This window comes from Pezoporus occidentalis, unplaced genomic scaffold (genome assembly GCF_034315485.1).
Source record: "Pezoporus occidentalis ecotype Australia unplaced genomic scaffold, CSIRO_AGI_Poc_V1 ctg26, whole genome shotgun sequence".
NCBI lineage: Eukaryota > Metazoa > Chordata > Aves > Psittaciformes > Psittacidae > Pezoporus > Pezoporus occidentalis.
The window spans coordinates 2,016,763-2,042,077 of record NW_026914502.1 but is presented as its reverse complement, the minus strand read 5'-3'; the positions used below and the strand labels follow the sequence as shown (position 1 = coordinate 2,042,077).

The following is a 25,315-nucleotide window of genomic DNA, read 5'->3' as shown; positions in this document are numbered from 1 at the left end:
GAGTAGAGAGAGAGTGGTTCAGGGGAAAGTATAAACACCAGAATGCAAATTTACTAAATATGTTAGGTTTGTAATGCATGCAGTTCTTCTGAATATCTTCAGTTTTAGAATATGTAAATTTTCCAATTTGATCAACTGATTTCTCCATGGCGATGGACCTGAATTTTAAAGGCAGCAGTGAAAAACTGCTTTGAAAGAAGGAAATTCGCCTTTCTGTGAAAGAATGTTTATTTCCTTCTTTCTTTCCCCATCACTTTTCTCTTCCCTTTAAAGAAACCAGACCAACCAAGCAACCAACCAAAAGAACCCCACGTCTCCTCCAAATGCAAGCGTCCTAATTGCAAACACGTTGTCACTGGAAAATTGTACCAAAGAATCGAATTGCAATCTTCCTAGAAGAGAGAATTGCAAAGCACTTGCTCTGAAGTGAATGAGATTACATTTTAATTATTCCCTGGCCATCTGGAAAGCTATGAAATCCTTTCTGTAGGAGGCAGACGTCTTTTCATCTGTACACCTTCAAGCCTGCCATCCTCTCATCCTTGCTTTTCTCAAGAAGATTCAGCAGTCAGCATGCTCCTAAGCCATGTTTTGGGTTTGTTACCAAGTATTTTCTGATTGTTGGAGGCTGCATTATTCACTGCTCTTCCTGCACCTGTAGGTCTGCAACTGAAGAGCATTTTCTCATTCCAAATGGGGTTATTGTGACCTGTCTCGTAATGTGAGTGTGTGGAATATATCTCTCAGTCCAATAAACCTCTGACTAATTTCTGTTCTAGTTGTGTGTAGTCTGAGGGTGAGCTTTCCCAGGTGATGATGCCCCTGCTTCCCACAGCTTCTGTGCTATCCACAGCGGCTGCAGCCAAGTTCAGCCTCAAGCAGCTCACATTGACAAAGGTCTCTCCAGTGGTTTAGCAAACACTCCTCGTTGCTGTGAATGCCCAGAAGTGGAAAAGCACTCGGCATCTCACAGATACAAAACTAATGGGTTTTAAATCTAACATGGCCGAGTTGTCATGGCAATTATCAAATAGATGTTCTTATTTCCTGTAAAGATGTGTTTTATAATACTCCAAGCTACGCTTTAAGTGACTGCTTCGTGGAGGCTGTCTAGGCGAACAAGCTGTAAAAGAAGCTAAGTGCCAATTAAAGCATCAGAAAGAAGCTCTCTTGCATGAACTCAGCGAGGCACTGTAGCATACATATCTCTTAAACAGACTCTGAAATGTTGCCTTTCATTTCCAACATGCTACAGCAACACCTGCTTTATAGGACCCAGGGTATTCCTGCAGAAAACCAACAATGGCATGCTTTTGGAAAAGTACCCAGTTTATTTTTCATGTAAATTGTTCCAAACCCTGTTAAGAAGAAGCTGAATGAAAGGTTTTTGAAATGTATCCCACTGGCAGCATTAAACAATATAAAAGATCAACAGAACAGTTTGCTGTTAATTACATATTTATTGTTACCAAGGAGGAAGCGTTTAGTAGCTATTCTATCACTCCTCCAAGACAGGGTTTTAAGCAATTGGGCTGATTATACTTCCCTACATTTACATGTGCCACATTCTTTATATTTTCTTATGTTTTAACTTAGTTGTGCTGTGGGAAACAACAAATCAATGTTTTTTCCCATTTACTTCTTTCCACAGTCTTTTATCTCTTTGCATGCACACAGACTGGAACTCTCTCTGTAGTTTCTCCAGGGGGTGATAACAGCAAGGCTTCTTCCCTCTGGAAACATACAATTTTGCCAAATTAATAAAAGCATTGAAGAGGAGAAGCAGCAGCAGATGCAGGTAGGAAAATCATTGCTAACCACTGAACCTAAATTACTTTCTAAACCCTCATTTTGACAGCGTTCACACTGTTGTATTTGGAAGGAGTTTGCCATTTCTGACTATGTTCTACTCTTTATTTTACTTCTACTTGTCAAAGCCAAGGGTATTTTTTTTCTTCATTTTTCTTATCTCACAGAACTGTTTTTGCCTTTTATTTTGCCTTTGTGGAAAGTAAGCTCCTTCAAGAGGCCAGCCTCAGGGCATCCTGCTGTTGCTTTCAGCTCCATCTCCTCTACCAAACAGTGGGAGCAAAGGCTTACCAGCCTTTTAAATTTACTCAGATTCAGCTTCCAGTGTGCAAACATTAAGCAGAAGCACCAAGTCAGCTTTCAGAATAAGGGCCAGCTTTGCAAGCAGCATGAGATCCAGACAATTTTCTGTTTTACAGGAGGATGTAACTCACTCTGTTTTACCCGATGCAAAATCAAGTTGATTTTCTTATCCCTTCGCCTGACCAAATCACCTGCTCAAGCTGTATGACTATAGAACCAGGAAACTGCAGAAAGAACTTGTCAGGAGCTTGAAGAGAAAGAAAGGCAAGATGCAAACTATGGAAAGAATGGTTCATCCATTTAAGAAACAGGGAAAAAAAACACCATGGGATGGTTGCAGTGCATAAATGAAATCAACGCCTAAAATGCTGGTTCCTTTTCTTAAAAACATTGGAGAAAAAAATTCCTTTGTTCCTGGCATATTAAAGCAAATCTATGTCAAAGGAGGTTTTCTGGAGCCCCTGAGTGTAGCTGAGCCACTCAGGAGAGCAATTGTGCAGCACAAAGGGATGCTGATAGACTATAAAACTGTTTCTTTCCAAGAGGACTATTTTCTGTTCAATTTCAGATAGTATTTGCCTGCACTGGTTTCTGAGTTCAGCCTCTACTTGCTTCTTCACTGTTTTCTATTACAACAGTTTGGCTCATAATCCCTGCTCTTGGGAACAGTTTTATCACTTGGTGTACTCTGATGGAAAGTGAAAAGAATATAGAGAACCTGGATTGCAGAAGAGAAGGCTGCGTGGAGACCTCATAGCAGCCTTCCAGTATCTGAAGGGGGCCTGTAATGATGCTGGGGAGGGACTCTTCGTTAGGGACTGTAGTGATAGGACAAGGGGTAACGGGTTCAAACTTAAACAGGGAAAGTTTAGATTGGATATAAGGAGGAAATTCTTTCCTGTTAGGGTGGTGAGGCACTGGAATGGGTTGCCCAGGGAGGTTGTGAATGCTCCATCCCTGGCGGTGTTCAAGGCCAGGTTGGACAGAGCCTTGGATGCCATGGTTTAGTGTGAGGTGTCCCTGCCCATGGCAGGGGGGGTGGAACTGGATGATCTTAAGGTCCTTTCCAACCCTAACTGTTCTATGATTCTATGATTTTATTCCATGTCCAGATCCCCTTCAGAGTAGATCTAGGATAAACCTGTGAATGCCTCCTGTGGGTACTAGTATCCTGAAGTATTCTGTAGGCATGCTAAACCCTTTTGTCTCCTCCTCAGCACACCTGTGGCTTTGTGTTCTCTGGCAGAACACCTGAAATCTAAAGCTACCTCAGTTATCTTTTAAACTCTACTTATCTTCTTTCTAAACAAAGTGCTTGGACTTTTCATCTTCACGATTGCAGCTGGAAGTTCTTTTGTGGCTCATAGTCACTTGCCAGTACCCAGAAGTCCCTGACTTTCTTTGTTACCAGAGAGGATAGGTTTATAATTGTTTTCTTGTGTTTGCTTTTATTTTCTCTTTCATATTTACAGCCCTTCATTGTCAGTGATCAAATTCTTTCCAAACACAGCTTGGCAATGGCCATTAAACTGGAAACATGTCAAGTATTTAAAAAATATAAAACTAAGAGCCTGTCCATTTTTCACTATGTAGAAAATTAAGAAAGTCAAAGAACTATCAAATATTTGGAATAGATGCAGAGAACAGAAGATAGGGTGGATATTTCATTTATAACAACAGCTGTGTGAGCAGAATGCATGAAAAATTACAACCCAAAAAGGAGCCACAATAAAATCTGGTTTATATGTGCTTTAAAGGAAACAACGATTGTTGGTTGGTAAAAAGACATTCACCAGCATTTGGGATACCTAAAATTTCATTCCAGGGTACTCTCTATTGTGGGAGACCTAAAAAAGAACCAATTTGTTCTTCTTTTTCCCTAAGTCATCCTCCTAAAAAATTGCTACTTTTAGTTAAATTTGCCTTTTCAAGTTGGATTTTTTGCCTGGGCAAGCTAAAAGCAGAGGTATCGTCTCTGTTACTCTTCCAGACTCCAAAGGCTTTCCCTTCCTCTCATCTGCAATACATTTTTAGGTTCTTGCTTTATTCACTGCTCAAAATGCTTTGGGTTCCAGCTGGTTTTCCTTGGGTTTGAAGCTGGTGCAGTAGGTATGGTAGGTGTGCCTTTAGAAGTAACAAGGGCAACTCATGATAAGCAGTGTTTTACTGGGAATTAAACTCCTTGGTGACATCCATGCAGTATAGTCTATTTGAATGTTGGAAGGAGACAGCAATATGTCTTAACCCCATGGGCCAGACAAGCATGGTTTCATTGGTTCTTGTTTTACATGGCCTTTTTTTCTTACTGAATGTCACTGCTAATCCATTAAATCTGTTTGGTAAAGTAGAAGTGGAGCACAGGGAGAGGACACTGGTCAAAACCAGTACCAGTGGCAATTTCTGGAGATTTTTTGCATGCTGAGCATAAATGGTAACCGAATAACTGATGTACTTGCTGTGCAGCTGTCACTTTGTCTAGGAATACATGTGTGAACAAAGATCAGTAAATGCCATGACACCTCTGAAGAGCCGTATTTTGTGTAGATGGATATTAGCAATTCAAAAGCTAAACTGGGATCTAAGCAAGGTCAGGCAGTTTATTTTTGACCTGAGCAGTGTTAAATTTAAGCAGAAGGGCTGGGATAAGCAAGTAAAAGCCTGAATGGGCAGTTGGCTGCTGAGTGATGTTGAAGCCAATTCATCCTAAAGGGCAGCCAGTTTGTACCCCAAGCCAAGAGAAGAGAAAGGTGAAGACCAGAAAGAAAGGACCCCCCTTTTCCCACAACGCTTTTGCAGTGTGAATTCAAGCCATTTCTGTTGCAGTATCAAGGAAAGGAAAAAGGAAAGACAAACACAAATGTTGTAAATTACAAGTAAAATGTGCCTATATATGCATGCAAATTCGGTGGGACCCTTGGAGTGTCCAAGTTAAAGCAATGTGTTAAAAACTGTAATCTGCTTTTTTGTAAAATTCCTTGATTCCAGTGTGTATTATAAATATGCACGGTGTGAATAAGACCTGAGCCTTCTCATAACAATTCAAGAGTAATAAACAACCTTAGTACGGCATTCTTATAAATAAAACACGCTACTCTGCTTTGGTTAGGGTCGTTAAGCCCCGGTTCTGTGCTGGGGGCTGCAAGTAATTAGGCTCTGTTTTGAGGCAGTGATTTTTCTCAAAATGAACATGAATTTGTCACTTTGAAAAATGAACTTCTGTTTCAGAGGGGTTTTCTCCCAGTTCGAGTCTCTTGGCAAGAAGCAGAGCTGGGTGATGCAAGTCTCCTCATCCTGCACGACCGTCAGAAGTGTGCTTTTAGGGAGGGGCTTTTGGCTGCCTCAGAAGGGTTGCTGTCTTTTGTACGTCAGCTTAGGTTTGCCTGATGCTCCCTCTTCTACCTTGGGCGCAGAGGTGCTGTTGCAGTATTTAAAAGCAGTATCAAATAGAGCCGGCATGACAGAATTCTCCCGACTGTCTCTAAAAAGCTTTTTGCCCAATTCCCTCCTGAAATATCACTTAAGGATTGTTTGACAGATTTGTGTAGCTATAAAAGCTCTCGACTGCTATTATTACACAGGTCTCTGGGAATACATTGATAAGTTTAAGTCTCCGTATTTCTGGTTCTACCCGCTACATGCAGCTCCGGTCTATATGTCTGGATAACTACCTTCTCCTCTTGGCCAGATCCATCTGTTAGTTTGACTTTTCGGAAAGAAAAAGACAATTGTTCTTGCCTCGGCCTCAACGCTGTCTGGGGAGAAAGGATGGGAGGAAGAAAATCCTTGCAGTGCTCCCGGGTATGAATCATAAGAGCTAAAGCAGGGCCCCTGTTTACTTTGTTATTCATTTTTGAGAACGGAAAGTCATCCTAGCATGAACTGAAGCAGGCAGTTAATCTCCTGTATAAAGGGAGCTGTAGGTCTGATTTATAGAATCATAGAATAGTTAGGGTTGGAAAGGACCTTAAGATTCAACCCCCTGCCATGGGCAGGGACACCTCACACTAAACCATCTCACCCAAGGCTTCGGTCAACCTGGCCTTGAACACCACCAGGGATGGAGCATTCACAACCTCCCTGGGCAACCCATTCCAGTGCCTCACCACCCTCACAGGAAAGAATTTCCTCCTTATATCCAATCTAAACTTCCCCTGTTTGAGTTTTAACCCGTTACCCCTTGTCCTGTCACTACAGTCCCTAATGAAGAGTCCCTCCCCAGCATCTCTATAGGCCCCCTTCAGATACTGGAGGGCTGCTATGAGGTCTATTTCTGGTAGTATTTTATGCACTTTTCCTTCTCTTTCCCATTCCATTGGCCTTTCTTCTTGCTGTGGCATTTAATTTACCAGTGGTTAGACAAAAATGAACCACTTGTTCCCAGCTGGAGAGCCCAGTCTCACAGGTGGGACCACTGTGAAGCTCATGTTCACCTGCATTGTGCGAGAGCCATCCTCTGGTGACTCCTCCACAGCTCTGAACTGTGACTGATAGGGCAGATGCCTCAGCTGGGCACAAGTGCTGATATCAGGGATAAGAGGTCTTTGCCTTGCTTGTTCAAAATGTGCTTCTTATTTGTGGTTACTCTGTGTGGATTTTTTGGGGGGTTCTGGTTTCTTCTGTTCTGATTTTATATATATCCATATACTTCTACTTCCGTGGGAGCGCTGCTCAGAGCTTGGACAAAGGAATTATGTCATCTTTCCCGGTTTCCTGTGGTCTTGAGATTCTCAACAATTTAGTTTTCAACCCTAAATGCCAGTTGTAGCGTTATAAATCTTTGGAGGTAGAATCTGTAGAATTGAAGCCCTAAAATTGAACATACAAAGCATCTACGTAATTTATGGACTCCATTATTATTTGCTTTGATATAGGCGTGCCTACTAAGTTGATGAGCACTGCTTAAAATTGTTTTTTTGAGTGGTTCAGTAAAGGGTTTTGGAGCTTAAATGCATCTGCATTCAGAAACCTCGCCTGGTCTGTCACTGTTTTTCATAGTAGGAGACTGAAATATATTCAGCTTCAGGAGAAATGATTTAGTTAAAGTGCAGTTTGAAAGCTCCCATGACATTGGAGTCTTTTTAAGGAGCATATTTTACAAATAGCTGTTCAAGGCTCTTATTTTGTTACAGCTGTGTTTTGGGGGGTTTTGGCAGGTCGGAATGGCTTTCATTTTGAAAAGTATTTGAGATCAGCTGCTTCTGTTGAACAGATGAGATGTCAAAAAGCTGTTGATAGGTAAATAACAATGCATTTCTGCAGTGCTCTCCTAATCATGCATCTCCATTTCCACACCAGGCACTTAAAGCATGTCTCCAAATTATAGGTATGCAGGAGTTCACAACTTACTTAGAGGAGTTTAAGGAGGAAGGGGTGTTTCCCGTGCATTTAAGACTTCTCAGAGGATTTAGAAATGAGGTAATCAATCTCACTGCATCACATGGGTAGTTACTTGAAAAGAGACAGCCCTGATGCTTTTGTGGTCACTGGAAGAAAGCCCTTCTCAAGGCAGCCTAACATCACTCAGGGCTGTGTCCTGGCAGCTGCCTTCTCCAGTTACGTGTGCTTCTTGATACAGCAGATTTTGCTTCTCTGACGTGCATTCTTCGACCCTAAACTCTGCAAACGAATCAAACGTGTTGCTCTGGCACAGATAAATGCCTGTATTTGTATTTTTTATTAAGCCCAATGCGGGGAGCTTCATTCTGAAACATGTTTCCTTTGTAGGTGACAAATGGTCTGTGAAACCCTCAGAGACAGCTCATTATAAATGAGGCCAGGCAGCAGAAGTCCCTGTTGTTGCTCAGTGTGGTGAGCCAATATAATTGGAACTATAGAAAGTGAAGCAGGATTTAACAAGGTAATACCCAAAAAAAGTCATAAAAATCAAACACCTTCCTTCACCTTAAAGAATATACTACCGCATTCTCACTTGCTTCTTTCGACGTCTGCTGATTTACTTCTTTGCTCTCTTGCTTCGTTTTTCATCTTTGCCTCAAGAATGTGCCAACGTTTTGTAAGACCCCATTTGCTAATTCCATTTTTGTCATTTTTTGTTTGGTCCCTTCCAAAGGCGCACAAGACTGCAGTGGCTTGAAGCATTGTAGTGTAGCGGCCCTCATTCCTTCAAAGAGAAGAGAGGCAAAACCCTGAATCTAGGTCTGTAGGATAACCATCATTTTTAATTAACTCTCTACACTCTTTTAACAAGTATTGTTATGCAGAACCGTGCTTCCATTAAATCTGGCTCATTCTTCCTTATTCACTTAACAGAGACATGCAAGGTTGGACGCTTTATGCTTTACAGCTAGGAAAGACCACGTCTGAAGTTGGTAGGCTCATGTGGTCGGTTTTAGCTTTGTTGTACTCTTCATATCAGCAGTGCAATGTGAAGAGAGGTCTTGCCAGTTTAATTCAGGTTTCATTTTCAGTATTTTTTCTCACTGCTTCCAGCCATCCCATGCTAATGTTTATCTTACAGATGGTCAGCTTGATCTTCTGACTTTCTAATAGGAAACTAATCCCATGTCTCAGCTTACCATAACACAGTTCAACAAGTACAGTACAAGGCATTCTGAAGAACTGAGGAGACAGATGTTCCAAGTCAAGAGTTTAATAAGAGGTGTCTTGATGGAAAAGCTCCTGTAATAGGTTTGGGGCTTTTTTCCCCCCTCAGTTTCTCTGAAATACAGTATTTTCTTGATTAAGTTGTCTGTTTCCATGAAGGAGACTACTGTTAATAGCAGAGTGAAGAAGGTGACATTTAAATTGCCTTTAGAATTAAAAAGGAAAAGACACAGATGGTGTATGAAATTCTAAATTTCTCTCTCTCATATCTGTTCCTCTGCTTCAGTGTAGAGTCACAAATAATTTTCTTTAGCCATTAGATATATATCTTCATACAGTGAAGACTGCAAAATCGTTACAACAGAACTGAGTATTTCACTTGCATGAGCAACAGCACGTAATGCTCAGCTTGGGTTACAGCCAAACAGGTCTCCCCATGACACAGAGAAACTATCGATAAACTTTGAATGAAGAGGGCTCACCAAAATTTGCCTTAGATCATCAGTGCCTCACACTGCTCAGCTTCAAAGCAGCATCCAAGGTGCTCATTTTCAGCTTTGGGAAGGCATGATGCCTTGAAAAAATACGTAAAAAGTCCTAAAATTTAGTATCTGCCCGACTTCCCCAGGGCACTTCAATTCCAATGTAATAGATCACCTTCTGGAGCAAAACCAGACAGGCAGAACGGCAGCCAGGTCTGAAACTGTCTAAAGCTGCTTCTTCCACAAAAACAACACAATTCTTTGTGTATTTCTGCAACTGCTTACTGAAAGGGTTGGAATTCAGTGGGCTAGAAACAAAAGGAAGCAATGTGAATTTCATATATAGTATTCAGTTATTTGCCTTGTCCACAACATGACATTTTGACAGCAGTTTTACTGGTTAGTAGTTTCTTGAGTATCTTTAGGAAACTACTTGAAGATGCTGCACTGATAATTAGAAAAATATGGACTTCTGTCACATCAGAAGGAACATTTAGAATACAGTCTGCTTACTTTATTGTTGCTTAAGTCATACAGAAGGCTCTAAACAAGAACAAATAAACTCAGTTTTGACCAAGTGGGAACCAAAGGAATGTAAACGTGGAAACTACTGCTCGATGACCAGTGAACTTACAGAAACTGTACTAGGAAAGAAAACTCACACGGGTGATTACATTCCTTCAGTTCTCCTCCCCACCCCACTGGGAGTGGGAGGCAAGAAAGGAGGGAGTGAGTGGCTGCGTGGTTCTGAGTTACCGACTCAGCTTAAACCAGGACAGTGGGGTTTGTTCTGCTTTTACATTTGGAAGGGTGAAGGAAGGGAATGATCATTGTTGTGAATAACACATGTTAATTATGTAAAATCCTGGCATGAAATGGCCTCTGTAAGCAGAATTGTATCTTTGTATCATTACCTTCCAATTTTTATTAAAGGCAAATAAAGGAACATGTCATCTGTAAAGCCAAGAATTTAAGCCCACTTGAAATCTTTATATTCTAATCAAATATTATTTATTACCCCAGATTAAGTCATTACAGGACAAAAAAGTGCTTACAGAAAAAGTATAATAACATAGGGTTGTCATACGCATACTTCCCAGTCTCTTGAGACTTTTCTTGTTATCATGCTCAGCCTTCCAATGCCCCTTGGGGTTCTAGCATCAAAGGTACCAGAAAGAAGAGGGTTTTGTGCAGCTCAAATCTTTTACCCATGAAGAAAACAGTACTGTTGGTTTCTTCCCCTCGTCTTAGGAACTTCTTGAAGTAATATTTATGTGTTTTCTAACACGCACCTTGCTTGCTCTTTACTGATGAGTTCATGGTACTGCCAAGTTTCCCGTATATGGTGGATCTCATGCAAGTTAGATGATTGGTTTTGTTCTCTTTGCACCAAAAAAATGCGGTTTTGCTTGGCTCTGAGTCATTTCTTGAGCTGATTGATGAGTTGTTTATTGGGGGATGGCCTGCAACGTCAACCTATGCCCTGCAATCTACCAACCACCCCATGACTGCACTTCTCTAGACCATGTCCTGTGTCCTCACTTTTCAAGGCCTCTCCTATCACACCACATCTTCTACAGAGAATATCTATATAACGCTGTGGTTATCCCATTCAAATGTAAGAAAAATAATGCAAATCGGATATAACCACTTGGTCATTAGGAACATTCTATTCTAGCTAAATTGGGACGTTGCAGGCATTCAAGAGAAGCTGAGACAAAGTAAGCTTATTTGACAAGCTGCTGACTTGGTACTGCTGCTAGCACTGGCAGTACAGCATTTATTGGGCTACAGGACTATAGTACACCAGCTATGAAATGATGTATGCTGTCTTCCTTAGTAATCTGATTCCAGTTAGGGACATCACTCTTGGAAACATTTTGGAACTACTTCAGCTAGTTTTTTAATGTCATGTCATTTCTACAGTACCATATTTTCTCTCCTTGTAGGATTTATGGTCCCAGTTCCTGACTTTTTAATGAGAAGGCTGACAGCAGGTTTCAGTCATTCCTGCTATGGCCAGGCTATCATCTCTCACACTTCAAGTCATGGCACTTCATCTACTCTGAATATTACTCATTCTGGGATCTGGAGGTAGTTCAGGTAATATGAAAAGCGGGCTGATCTGTGATGGGCTACTTTCAGGATTTACTTTTGGTTTTAGTGACAACTATTTGCTTAAATTTCTCTTAAGATGTTAAATTAATACAAGCTCCAAGAAATGATCAGGCATGAAGAATGCAGTTAAACACAGTATCCAGGAGAAATGGAAAACGTGGCACAGGGTTAGGCATCAGGTCCCATATTTACCACGATTTGGTAATTGCTGTGATTTGCTCTCTCTGGGTTGCCCCCAGATACACACCTTACATGGAGAGTTCAAATACATTCCCCTAGCATGGAAAGTAGAGGGTCTAAGGGCTTGCACAAAAATCCCTAGGGCCTGGGAGGAAAGTAACCTTTCAGTTCATCAGCTCAGTCTTTTTAATGTAGTTGTTCCTCCATTAGCTACCTTCAGTGTTGCCACAGTAATAAATCACAGCCAGTAAAAGTACATCTAGAAAGCAAATGTTGAATGACTTTTTGTGTTTGTGATTTACTCTCTTGTTGAGTAGATGTATTGTTGTATAGGTACATACGTAGCTATAGATAGTAAAGCATCTAGCAATTCTTTTCAAGCCACAGCTGGCAGCTAGTTCCCTAGGATAAGTTTACTCTTACAATCTAATGATAGTGAATGGTTTTGCTCCATCTCTGCAGGCACACTGACCGTTTTATGATATGCTCCTATTGGACCTAGCCTAATACTGACCTTAGCTTTTGAATCACCCCACTCTTTCTATCATGGTCATGGTTTCAGTTCCCAGGGCCTCATCCTGGTGACAGCAAACAGATATGTGACTGAGAGGCAATGATATCTTAACTGACAACTGTTCTGTACTGGAGCAGTGAAGGCATTCATCCTAATTGCACGCCCATGGAGAGAGCTGGGGTCCCTTTTCCTTAGGCATAAGATACAAAACCGTGTTGGGGACCTGCACCCTGGGGCAGTTCCCCTCTGAAAATTAACTTTGTAAAAGAAATTTCACATCAAAAGTTACTTCTGGTTGCTGTACTGAAGGAAATGCAGCGGCAAGGAAAAGCTGTTGTCCCTGTGATGCTCAGCCAGACCCTTTGCCTTAGTGCTCTGCTCTGGTGGTATGATTTTAGCATAGTCTTTACATGTGGCTTTTACCTTCCTTCAGTGCAATTAACAGCTCAGATTTTTTGTAGCTTTAGTAAGCAATGTTAGTGTGCCTCTCTCTGAGCAGTGTATGCTTCCTAGAGCTACCAGCTACAATTGAAAAATGCCTCTTTTGTTATTTGATGTTAACAGGAATTACACAGAGCGCATTCAGAGAAGGATCTATTGTATAAAACAAAGCCCTTCTTATAGTCACTCTGGAGAACAACTCGATATGAGAACAGTGCTGTGCTTTAAAACATAGAATCATAGAACAGTTAGGATTGGAAAGGACCTTAAGATCATCCAGTTCCAACCCCTCTGCCATGGGCAGGGGCACCTCACACTAAACCATGGCACCCAAAGCTCTGTCCAACCTGCTCAAATGACAGAAAGCATCACCTTAAGAGAGTCAATTGAGAGACATCAAAAGGAACTGGCAAATCTGCAGTCCCTGGTGAGCTGTTAGGTGAAGATTATCCAGTTTTCAGGTCATCTGTGGTTTGTCTTTGGAAAGTTCTGCTGAACTCAATCTGGATTTGACAACTGAACACTGGATGGAGTTCTTTGTTTGTTTTCTGGGCTGCATTCCATCCCTGTCTCCTGGAAAAGTGGATAAAACGCAAGGTGGTTGGATGGATCGTGGGATACATGGTACTAGCCTGTGGCACCTATGGGGTTACCAACTGCCAGTTAAAGATTCTTTATTTGAACCCACTTTATTAAAAAAACAGAAAAATCTCAAAATCGGTCTATTTTGAAATAAACTGTCCTGACTGAAACAATCATGCTACATTTCAGGTGTTTTTTCTGTTTTATCTCAATTCAGGGTGTTTTAGATAAGTTTTAGGATTCTGGAATCAGCTGCAGTAACCTCTTATCCAAATGCACTATACAAGTTAATAACACCTGAAAGAATTATACATTTTTTGCTAAACCTCAAGTTTGCTTGGAATGAAACAGACAGTGACCAGTTCTAAAGCTGTAGACCTTCCTTCTCCTATACCTGGAATACAGAAACCAGTGTTTGCTTTGAAGTAGTAATAATGTTAGGAATTGTAGGTTGCTAGGAATAGGAGACACTAGGAGTTTAAAGGCAAGTTATTTGTTAAATGCTCTTAGGAAAATCACCTTCCTTAGTTCATAGAAACAGTGGTCAGAAGGAGAACAAATGCAAGCCTTTTTAAGATCCTGAGCCTAAGCCTGAGCCCAGCGTTTGGTTTCCAAGGAGAACTCCTGCATCAAGAATTTGCAGCATTAGACCAAGGGGCAAGGGTTAAATAAACATCTGCTGTTTGCAGGAATTTGCATCACAAAACTGTATGGTACAGTGCTCCTTCAGATGGCAAAGTGCTTGTTCTCAGAAACAGATTTGTAATAGTGTGAAAAAGGACATCTGCTTGTTTCTGCCATATTTAAGGAACAGAAAATTGCTGCTTGGTCAAGTTATCCCTTTGTGATACATAGCATCATTCTTTCCATCCTGATTTCCAATTCTGTCTTGTCTCGAGGGAAAAAGAAGTCATAAGACTTTTCCTTATTAAATGTCTAATTGCCATCTTAACAATTGAATTTTCCTTATCAACTAGTTTAAAACTTGCTTAGCATATTCATTTTTTGGCTACCTCATTCCGCCTGTCGGTCACATCATGCTCTTTACCAAATCATTCTACTATTTTCCAAGAAGGGGCTTGATAGAGTTATTATGAATAATCAGAAATGAAGACATAGTGCCTTGCGTGTTGTAATTCCTACCCTTTACTGTGTAGTGATAAAAGGACAGGAAACTGTTTCATGTTTTATTTGTTTTCTAGCATCACAAGTTTATATTAAGCTGAAGTCTGTAATTCTCATCAGATCAGTTCTCGTATCACAATTCATTGTGCTGTTCGCTCACAGGCTGTGCAGCATTGCACCCCCTATCCCCTTCTGCCTCATCCCCAGCAGCTGGAGCGTGCTGCAGTGTTTGGATTTGTGCTGTGTTACCACTGTGGAGCTATGCAGAGCTACGCCTCCATGAGTACGAGTCTTTGGCATCCTGGTGTGCTCTGGGACACGTGGTCATCTATTGGCGTTTCCTTCTGAAAGTGGGACCTATTCCACGCTGGAGTTTCCAGAGTGGCAAGCACTGTCTTTTCAAGGAAACCTGTGGCTCCTTTGTGCTTTATGTCTTTGGACACATGTGATAGCTGAAGAAGAGGGATTTTTCCACGGGATTTCCAAAATGTTTGTTTTCTTTCCAGCTCTTTGATGGTGGGAATTAAAGAGTGCACCGTCCTGCCATGGCTCCCTCACCACTTCCAAGTGTGCTGCAGGGTACGCTTTGATGTCTTCTCACACTCATCTTCATTCCCCCCTCTATCCTCTCCCTTATATATTACTCCAGAAGGTCAGGCTTTTCTCCTACACCATGGAGTCTCCTCTCTGTCTCACTGTTAACTGCATCTTTGGCAGATCCTGTTTCTTCCAATTCTCCCTTTTTGCCTGTCCTCAGTTTCACAGCGACGTCCTCTGCATCTCTGTGGTGACACCCGTTTATCTGTTGCTTCGTTTGATTTCCCATTCAAGTCCCTCCATTTTGGGGAAGTTAGTTTTGTTTGGGGTTTTACCACAGTGCTCTGGGCAATATCTGTTTGGCTTATTAAGGATCTCTGACCACAGTTTATGTAAGTATCAGATGCTTGGACGCATCTCAAGCCTTGCAAAAGCTGGCAGCCAGAAGTATGATCACACAGGGATGTCGTTGTGTGGATGTTCTGAAATCTGTTTTCAATAGCAAAACTGAAATCAATTCAACCAGGAAAGCACATCACCCCCACCTCCTGTGATGGTCTTTGCAAGGTGAGTAATGCTCTTCTCTTTTTTCCCTTTCAGCTCACCTAGTATTTTTGATACTTTTTTCCTTTCTTTAGAGATTTACAAACAAGTTCCTTAATATTAAACATGAACTTCTCTTTTCATATTTCTTTCTTCTCTAGAGCAGATTCTTTCTCCCTACATAGTTAATAAATTGATCAGCAATTACAACTGAATTAAGTTACAAGTTAAGTTCTTTGTGATTCAGCATCTGTCTTTCAGTTTGGCAAATGCCCACCTTTTCTGTTCATTGTAGTATTTGCTTAAGCATTTCTTCTGGGAATGTTGCTTCTCAGCAACTTAACCAGTTGGATTGCTCTTGTCTTCATGTAGTTCTCTGCTTTTCCAAGCATTGGTTAAGCTTGTTAGTCTTTTGCATAGCTTCTTTACCTTGGTATTTAATTGCCTGAAAGTATAAGCTTTGCATTTTCTTTAGCCCAGTGCTTGCAGTCCTTACTTAATCCTGCTTTATTTATGACAAGCTGTTAGTTCTCCCCAAAGGAAGATGAGATAAGGATGCAGTAACATTAAGAGTTTAGAACATACAGAATATACGAATTCACTTATGGTTCATAAATGGGGCAAATAAAGGTTTCCTGAGTCACCATCCACCGGCTAGAAGTGCTAAAGTTTTACTTTGAAAAGTCATCTGATTTGCGTGACTCTCTTGCTGGTTATTTGTTTCTCATAACATCTCTCATTCACCTAAACTGCAGTTTATTCTTCTGTGGGCAATCTCTAAGTAGCTCCTAGAACTGCCCCTCCAGAGGGTAGAAAGAGTTATTGGCATCCTCTGCCAAACGGAAGAGCTTGTGGTTGTGCAGCTTTTCCTTTTGTACTTCAGACAGCTTTTCTATCCCATATTTTATTGTATCTTCTGTTCTTTGATTGAAATACCTCGCCAAATGCCTTTTAGAAAATGTAAATATGACTACATCCCCTGAATTTGCCTTTATCTTGGTGGTAATACCTTCAAAGGACTCTTGCAGGTAAGACAAATATTCTTTCCGCTGTCTGAATTAAGACAGAATAACACTTCAGTTGTGCATGGAGCCTATTGAAGTTTGAAAAATGGATGCATTTTGCTGTGGCAGCTTTACACTACCTCTTTATACTGCAGTCTTTTCAAGTAGAGCATCACTGCTATCACTAGCGTCCATTTTTCCAAGTTTTTCACTCAAAACTGCACACTCTCCTGAGGATTTTCAGGTGAAGAGCGCTTAAACTCCTTTTGGTCACTTCCTGAGCTAAAGCTACCTATAGAAGCTTAATAAATGAATTCTACAATGTAGTGCAATGCAGGAAAAGGATGTATCATGTATACCTTCCAAAACGCAGTACAAACCTTTAGTTTTTAAAGAAGAAGAGAGGAAAGGAAAGACACAACATGTTTTATTTGTGTTGAAAACCTATGCATGATAGCTCTTGAAGAATGACAAGGTGAGCTGTAATTTGGATGTTGAACTAGCGTTGTCTATGAGAAATTATTATGTAAACTTTCATAAAGTTCCTAAAGTTTTTCATAAAAAAACATTAAAACTATTCCTATTTTTTTATAATTTTTTTTAATAAATTCATATTCTGTTCATCTCGCAGTCTTCTGGAGGGTCCAGTTAACACCCAGCCTCAAGACTTTTGAGAAGCAGAAAATGAAGGGTAATTTCATGTTCTTGTTTCTTGAGTTTCCCAAAACCACAAAACAGAGTTCAAGTGTTTGATGGTGCCTATTAATGTCAACACATGGCAGAAATGGTCTGTAACATTGCCCTGCATGGGGGTAAGGAAGCTGATACGATGTCACTGTGAGCACACTTTTGCAGCCCAGAAAGCAACCGTATCCTGGGCTGCATCAAAAGGAACGTGACCAGCAGGTCGAAGGAGGTGATCCTGCCCCTCTATTCTGCTCTTGTGAGACCTCACCTGGAGCATTGTGTGCAGTTCTGGTGTCCTCAACATAAAAAGGACATGGAACTGTTGGAACAAGTCCAGAGAAGGGCCACGAGGATGCTCAGGGGACTGGAGCACCTCCCGTATGAAGACAGGCTGAGGAAGTTGGGGCTGTTCAGCCTGGAGAAGAGAAGGCTGCGTGGAGACCTCATAGCAGCCTTCCAGTATCTGAAGGGGGGCTATAGGGATGCTGGGGAGGGACTCTTCATTAGGGACTGTAGTGACAGGACAAGGGGTAACGGGTTCAAACTTAAACAGGGGAAGTTTAGATTGGATATAAGGAAGAAGTTCTTTCCTGTGAGGGTGGTGAGGCACTGGAATGGGTTGCCCAGGGAGGCTGTGAATGCCCCATCCCTGGCGGTGCTCAAGGCCAGGTTGGACAGAGCCTTGGGTGCAGTGGTTTAGTGTGAGGTGTCCCTGCAGGGGGGTTGGAACTGGATGATCTTAAGGTCCTTTCCAACCCTAACTATTCTATGATTCTATGACATGCCCAGGATGCATCACCTCAGAAAGTGCAGGGCTCCACAGCTGAAGTGACCTTTTCTCTCCATAGGTTTGTAAAAGTAGCTAGAATTCCTTTTGAAAGGGGTGTTTGCAGCTGGTTTCTGTAGTTTTTTCTTTGTGCCATGACATCAGGGGGCATACTGAAGCTAAGCATTAACTTCAAATGTCAGTTGCTAACCTTTTGAGCAGTCATTCAGAGAGCCTTTACCATTTAATGACAGGCAGATATAATTAAGTGCCTAAATTTCATGCGCTTTTTTCCTTGAGGGCTTTTTCATTAGGACCACAAGCAGCTCTTCGTTCTGGAGGCACAGAGCCCCAGGAACAAATGTGTTTCATTGTTTGGTTTCATACTTTCTGATAAACACCTGCGAAACGGTGCTAGAATAAAAGTGAAAATACTCCATGCACACAGCCAGCTTTTGGCTTTATATAAATGCAAAATAGATGCCTGCCCCCAGACAAAGTCACATTTTGTCTTATGGACACAGTGCACCTGATTGGAAACCCATTTCATGTTACTGGGGAAAGGTCAGGCTTTACACTTACTCATGATTTACACTGTAAGCAGGAACACAGCAATGCTTAACTAGACTAACCAAACCAGAAGGGCAGGTTTCAGGGTAGCTGGCATTTTCCCTTCTCTAAGGAGCAAGTGAATGGTCACAAAAGCACACCAAAACTGGTCTTCCTTGAGGGATCAGTTTCTGTTCTTTCTGTGCCTAGATAAGCATAGGGAAAAAAAGGCTACATGCAAAAAAGCAGGCTCTGCAAGGTACTGTACTTCAGAACAGAGACTTCCATCCCCAGTGCAAACCAGATGACCTAGATGACAAACGCAGTCCTTTTCCTTTTTGAAGATGGAGAGTATCCCCATGCTCCCGAGGTACAGTATTGCAATCCCTTATTTCCCTCCTGACATTCGCTCTGTGTTTGCAGTGTTTATCTTGTAACCAAGCAGTGTGCTTTCAGAAACACGAAAGATTGTGCAAATGCCATCAAAAGTGATTCAACCTACCTAATTTTAAGTAAAATATTTATCCTTCCTTTCCAAGCCCTGTTACCTCTTCATGATGGCTAACACAGGTAGTGAGAACCACACAAGTACCTATGCAGCAGCCATGGCAGCGTCCTGTGCTGCTCTCTTGAGTTATGGTTTTACACAGCTGCCTGTGGGCTCCCTAGTGACTCGCTGCTGTGCCACCATGGTAGCAAGCAGTTTCTTCGCTAGAGCTCTGCGGGCTGACTACCAAGAGATTAAGGCAAAACAAACCTCAAAAAAAAAGAGGTTGATGTGAGCAGACACCAAGCACTGTATCTTGCTTGCTTTAGACACATTACAGGGTCAGTTTCTTGGGGGATGGATTGATCTTGCTATTGTCAAAAGGTTCCTTGCCCCTCACACCCCCCCAGATGGCCTTAAAATGCTGTTGGAGTGGGTATAGTAAATGATTTTGTGTTTTCCTTTCTGACAGCGTGCAAAGCCTTATTTCAGGTTCTGAGGCAGCTTTTAAATGAGTAAGGAATCAAAGATTTTCCCTGGGGTATCTGCATTTGTGTGCCCAAGCAACAGTGTCACTAAACCACAAGTTTTCGCTTTGTCATTTGACAGCCAGAGGCACACGGAAGAGGGGATACAGTAAAAGAAAGCTGTTCTGATAAATGCCACACAGGGAAGACTCAAAATAACAAGATCAAGCAAAGAGCAGCCTAAGGTGCAAGGCAGTTACGGGAACTCACGTACACCCTAAGTGACATTTGGTTGCACAGGGAGAATTAACCCATTTAACGTTAAACTGGTGTGCTTAGGTTTTAATGCATAAATAGCACTGAGCATTACAACAGGTAGTAGCTTCCCTGGAACCATCTCTAAATCTGCCAGCAATAAGTATGTACTCCTGCTGTTATCGCACACTTGTTTTCACATAACCCTCTGTTCGTTTGACTCACATTCACTGCACACCAAAACAGAAACGTGTGGTTAGCTCTTACTGGGGATTCTCATCATGGCGGTGATTCAGGGAACCTTTAACACTTTTCCCTCAAGCACACAGATGTTGGTGTGTCTATTAAAAAGCTACTCTCCTAAGACTCTTACCCTTTAGAATTGTAAATATCATAGAATCATAGAATAGTCAGGGTTGGAAAGGACCTTAAGATCATCCACTTCCAGCCCCCCTGCCATGGGCAGGGACACCTCACACTAAACCATCTCACCCAAGGCTCTGTCCAACCTGGCCTTGAACACTGCCAGGGATGGAGCATTCACAGCTTCCCTGGGCAACCCATTTCAGTGCCTCAGCACCCTTATAGTAACAAACTTCTTTCTTGTATCCAATCTAACCTTCCCCTGTTTAAGTTTTAACCCGTTACCCCTTGTCCTGTCACTACAGTCCCTAATGAATAGTTCCTCCCCAGCATCCCTATAGCCCCCCTTCAGATACTGGAAGGCTGCTCTGAGGTCTCCATGCAGCCTTCTCTTCTCCAGGCTAATATGCTGGTTAAAATGTACCATACCTCATATCTCAGTGGAAAGTTTCCTTGCAGTTATAGAGATTGACTACAGGTTTTAACGTCTTCATTTTGAAACCAGTGCAGCAGTTCAGAGCAAGACAATTACATCTGGGCTGCCTTTGACACTGGCTGTGTGAGACACCAGCTTCAGGAGCATGTGTTTTGTGTACACAACCCAGTCACCAAGTGTTTTGGAAAGGATATTTGTATGCGGAACCACAAATACTTCCACCTATCTTTTAGCTCGTGAATGATGATGAAGCTCATCTTACGTGTTGATGGTATTATTCCAGTGATCAGATCAACTTGGGATTAATGCTTCTTGGATTTGGCACTAGCCGTTTGCACTGTGATATTGCAAGTCATGCCTTTGACAAGAAGACTAATTACATTGCTCCCGTGAAGGTGTGTTTGTATTTATGCCTTTTCATTAGAATAGCTCCCAAGCTATTTTTCAAGCAGCTCACTGTTCATTGCAGCAGCTTCTTATTCAGAGCAAAAAACAAGCAACTTTTCTTGAATTGGATTGTTCTCACATTCCCTCGAGCATCAAGGAGACAGAACCACTTTTAGTGCAGATGTCTCAAAATTCCACCCCTACGTACATCCTCAAAGATTAAAGGGGGAGAAGTGATCTAAATAGATGGCTTTGCTGTGGATAAAGACCAGGCCTCTAGCGTTACAGATTTCATTCCCAAAAGAAAGGCATCAGAATGTTAATGTATATACAATTGGAAAAATAGCATTGTGGTGTTATAGTTCCTATAATTCAACTTGCCCAACGTTTCTGTGTTGTGCTAGGAGAAATAGGATGTCAGAGAGCAGTAAATAAAGCTATATGTTAATACAAGTCTAAATGATAAGGCACAGCATGAGTAATGCTTGTAGTTAAACTGGAGAGCTAACAACTTCTTGGTGCTGTCAGACTTCGTGCTTCAGGATGCACACTGATGCCTCAAAAAATTGGGGGGGAAAAGTTATCCCCTTGCAGCCCATTCTTCCTCCTTTCACTGCAAGTTTGCTGAGCGTGTGTTGGCTGCTTGCATCCTGGTTTATTTGCTTTTCCCCCGTTGTTGACTCCTGCTGAAGAGTACATGGAATGTTGGTTGGACCTGATGGAAAAATTCCTGGTCCTACTTTCAGCAAGCAGTGGTGAGGAATGATGAGGCCACGTGTGAACTGATTAGCATGCTATTTGTTTTCTGATTTCCTGCAATAGGGCTGTGTCAGATCTCAGCTTTCGGAAGATGAACCTGTCATTAAGCTAAGTGCTAGCAGCAAGATAAAGGGTTGTCAGACATTAAGCTGTTGATTGAAAACCTGTTTTTTTTTTATGACAGGAAATCAGAGAAAGGTAAAAGAATCCAGTTCCACCTTTTCTACTTGCATCCTGTAAGCAGGATGTTGCACAAGGAAATGATGCTTTAAAGATAGATCACACTCTTGAAAATTTGGCCCTAAAATCCAAACTGTGAACCAGGATGTTTTAACATTTATGTCCCCCAGAAATGTGATTTTAACAGTGTATCTTAGGTTCTTGTAACTCACTTTATGATAGCAATGGTTTATAGGGCAATTTAATATCTTTCTAGACAAACGAATCTTTGTGCTGTTAAACAGGCATAAGGTAGCTCCACGTCTCACTGGTCCTACTCAGGTACAGGCAGGGGTGCAGAACACAGCCTAGGAAGGTCCAGGCAACATCTCTTCCAATCACCCCATAGAGGTGTAATTCACATCTGGAACACCCCATAACAAAATCAAGACCTCTTCAAAGGAAACATCCCAGCGAATGATCAGACATGAAGGCATTCAACATATATGGTGTTAAGCTAAATAAAACCAACCCTCCAGCCTAGCTGTTTCCTGTATAATTTTGCAGGCACCCCTTTCCATGCTAAAGAAAAACAGCTGTTCTGTGAACCAGGGATGTTGTCACAATTGAGGTGAAAGGCAGCGATCCAGAAATTATCTGTGTGAGGAATTCTCTAAGGCATCGAAGCTGTTGGATGAGAACAGATCATATCAAAACTGAACAAAGGGTGATCCTAAACCTCCTGCTGCTTAAATAAATAAATAAGTAAAATACCCCAAAACCAAATAAAAAAAAAAAAAAAAACAAAAAAGAACAAAACAACAACAACAAAAAAAAACACAAAAACTGGTATCTTACGATATTGTATTATTGAGGATTAAAAGCAGTTGCATATAAACAGGAAATCACCAAGTTTCTTGAAACCCATTATAAAAGACTGTGCTGTGTGTGGCATGAAAAGTAGCATGGATGAAGTCTGGCACAGATGGGCTTTCAACGTCTTAAAGCCAGTAATACTCTTAACACTGTGACTGAGCACTCTCAATCTCTGGCTTGGGATATCACTTGCCTTAATTACTTGTGGATCAGCTGTCTGATTTGTTCTTGAAAGCATCCTGTTGGTGATGCAGTGAAAGTCAACCTACAAACCTGATAGGTAAGTTCAAGGAATACCTCCTTAAAACTGGTTACACAATTATAATCAACCTAAAATGTCAAACCCTCTAAATTGTAGGTTCATCTTTCCCCCTCTCTAGAGAGAAAAGAAAGCACCCTGATACAGTATAATGGGAGGTGAAGACATCTATTACGTATTAATTTCTGTTAGAAAGGGAAATTTGATAGCCAGCAGCTAACTTGAAAATTATAAAGAAATACAGGAAAAGTAATTTCCTCAAAATAGCATGAATTAAGCATCCCACAACCAAGCATAAGAAGATAAATCTGGCAAAGCTTCGGAGGTATTAGTAGGTTATTTTCATGGTTTTGTTGTAGCACTTCACTGCAGCACAGAAGGGGCCTTTTAGAGTACAAAGAGTATTAGAAAAGAATCCTATTGTCATTTGTGATTGAACAAAAGAAATCTGCACCAGTTTATGGCACCTCTGGTGGAAAAACAGAGGGACTTTCAAATGAAGAGGCGGTTTCTATCACAGCAGCATGGGCTGATAGCAGGCTTGCATTAGGAATTAACAGTCAATTTAAGAGCAGAATATTCCTGAGCTGATTGAAAGCAATGTAATTTCCTTCCATTAAACTAAATGTCAGTAAAGTTTTGAGTGCTTATAGCTCACAACTGTTTCTCATAAGGGATACGAAGTCTGGCACTGAGCAAGGCACTAAAGGTGTACATCATTTATTGTCAGACCTTGGAACTCATTCACTTTGAGGTGTTATCATAGGAAGCTATTTATATTGCAATCCTTTTAGTCCAGATGAACCACAGTTGTGTTGCTTTCACTGAAATTATATTCTATGTTTTTCCTGCAAATAAATGCCTGTCTATATGCAAATAGTCATTTTAAGAGGTAGATAGAACTGGAGTATTAGTGTTACCTGGCCTGATAGTAACATTACTAATTGATGTTACAAATGAGATTGCCTGCTAGCTGCTTTCTCTTTGCAATAATAGAGGTTATGTGGCTGTTGACATGCAAACAAAGCTGAGTCCATACACAGGATTTAATGCTGCTAAGCCAGTTACATCTCCCTTTTTTCTGTTGCACTGAAATTTTTGCTTTCCTGAAAAAGAATTCACCATGATACAAGTTCTACCCGCTCTGCATCATTTGATTCTGATCTGTCTTTACTGCTCTAGATACTGGTTGTCCTATAAATGATTAATAACTATAAACTCCCCACAAATCTTTTTCTAAATGTTTTTTTGTTTGTAACATTAGCTTTTCAAAATGAATGCATCATTCTCTCCAGGTATGGCACCCACTATGATGCTTCTCTTTTCTGACTCTTTGTGAGCTTCTTTTAGCCCTTATGTCACCGTCTCAGTTTTAAAGCATATATACATATGTCTTGCACTATGTCTTGCCTAAGCCACAGCTACATGATCACAGCTGACAATCCAGGCTCAGGCTGTTGGTGAACAATTAAGTCAGTTGATCACTGCCTCATGTACCTTTAATTGCTTTTTGACTATGTTGTTCTGTGTTAGAAAAGTAACGTAAATTTTGACTGCCTTGTGTTCCCTCAGCAGCTTCTGTTATCCTAAAGCTGGCTGTTTGCAACCTTCTTCTGTTCATCTTAACCCCACTTTCTTTGCCTAGCTATCTGCACACAGTCTTGCTCTCGTTTTCATGTTTCAAGCCATGCAAACGTGTCATTTTGGCAGAATAAAAGAAGGCAGTGATTTACATCAGTGCTAGGCTCAGGCTCTTTATTCCTAAAAACTGGCCTGGGTTGTCTTGAGATGCTGGGTATCTGGATATTTTACATGCACTGAAGATCAGCCATTTGATCTGTCAGATGGAATTAAGTACGATAGGTTTGATGGGTAGTTTGCAGAACACGTTATCCCTGTTTCAGGCCTAGCTGAAATGTCTGACAATCATACATTACACTATGCTTTACTTCCTTTTTTACATGTTCAGATAGGTAGCTCATTATTTTCAACTCTTTCATCTTGCCTGAATGCGGACAATAATAGCTTCAGTATTGCTTTCTATTTGTAGGAATGTGATGCTGTGGACCAGAGTAAGTTGCATCCGTCTTGGTCCTTTCTTTCCTTGGAAAGCATGACATCGCTTCCTTTCCTCCCCTCTTCAATCAACTGTTTGGCCTTATCAACACACTTCAGTGCAGTGGCATAGCTAAGGCTCACCTGAACCGACTTGAGAACTTCCTGTGGCCACAAAAGATGAGTAAGAGCACTTAAAGCTGTTCCTCCTGCTATCCCCTCCTGATCCACCAACAGCCCCTGTTGGTGTTCCTGGTAGAGCCCTTGTTGGAGCTGCTGAAGGAGCTCTTTGTTTTCCTCTTGGGGTGGGTTTTTTGTTGTTTTGGTTGGTTGGTTCATTGTTTTGGGGTGTGTTTTTTTGTTGTTATTGTTTGGGGGAAGGTGGGGTGGGTTTGGGGTGGGTTTTTACATTTTGATTTGGTTTTCCTTTAAGGCAGAATCTTACCTGTCTCCATTTGTGAGCTAATAATCCCTGCCTCCCCTGACTTCCACACTGGATGTCTAGACCTGTGATTAGCTTCTGTGACTGGTCTGATGTGACCGTAGGTGATAATCACCTTGCTTTTACCACAAAGGAAGTTACAGTACTATACACAGGCACATCATAA

The 25,315-nt window shown here is 41.4% G+C and overlaps 1 long non-coding RNA gene across 1 annotated transcript; it reads left to right on the top strand.

The window, feature by feature from the left end:
* The first annotated feature begins 1,674 nt into the window (after positions 1-1,674).
* LOC134166416 (uncharacterized) lies at positions 1,675-24,942 on the top strand. The gene is made up of 4 exons (XR_009965869.1): positions 1,675-1,798; positions 11,108-11,261; positions 16,834-16,893; positions 24,703-24,942. It is a non-coding gene; the product is annotated as an uncharacterized LOC134166416 (long non-coding RNA).
* Positions 24,943-25,315: the final 373 nt, after the last annotated feature.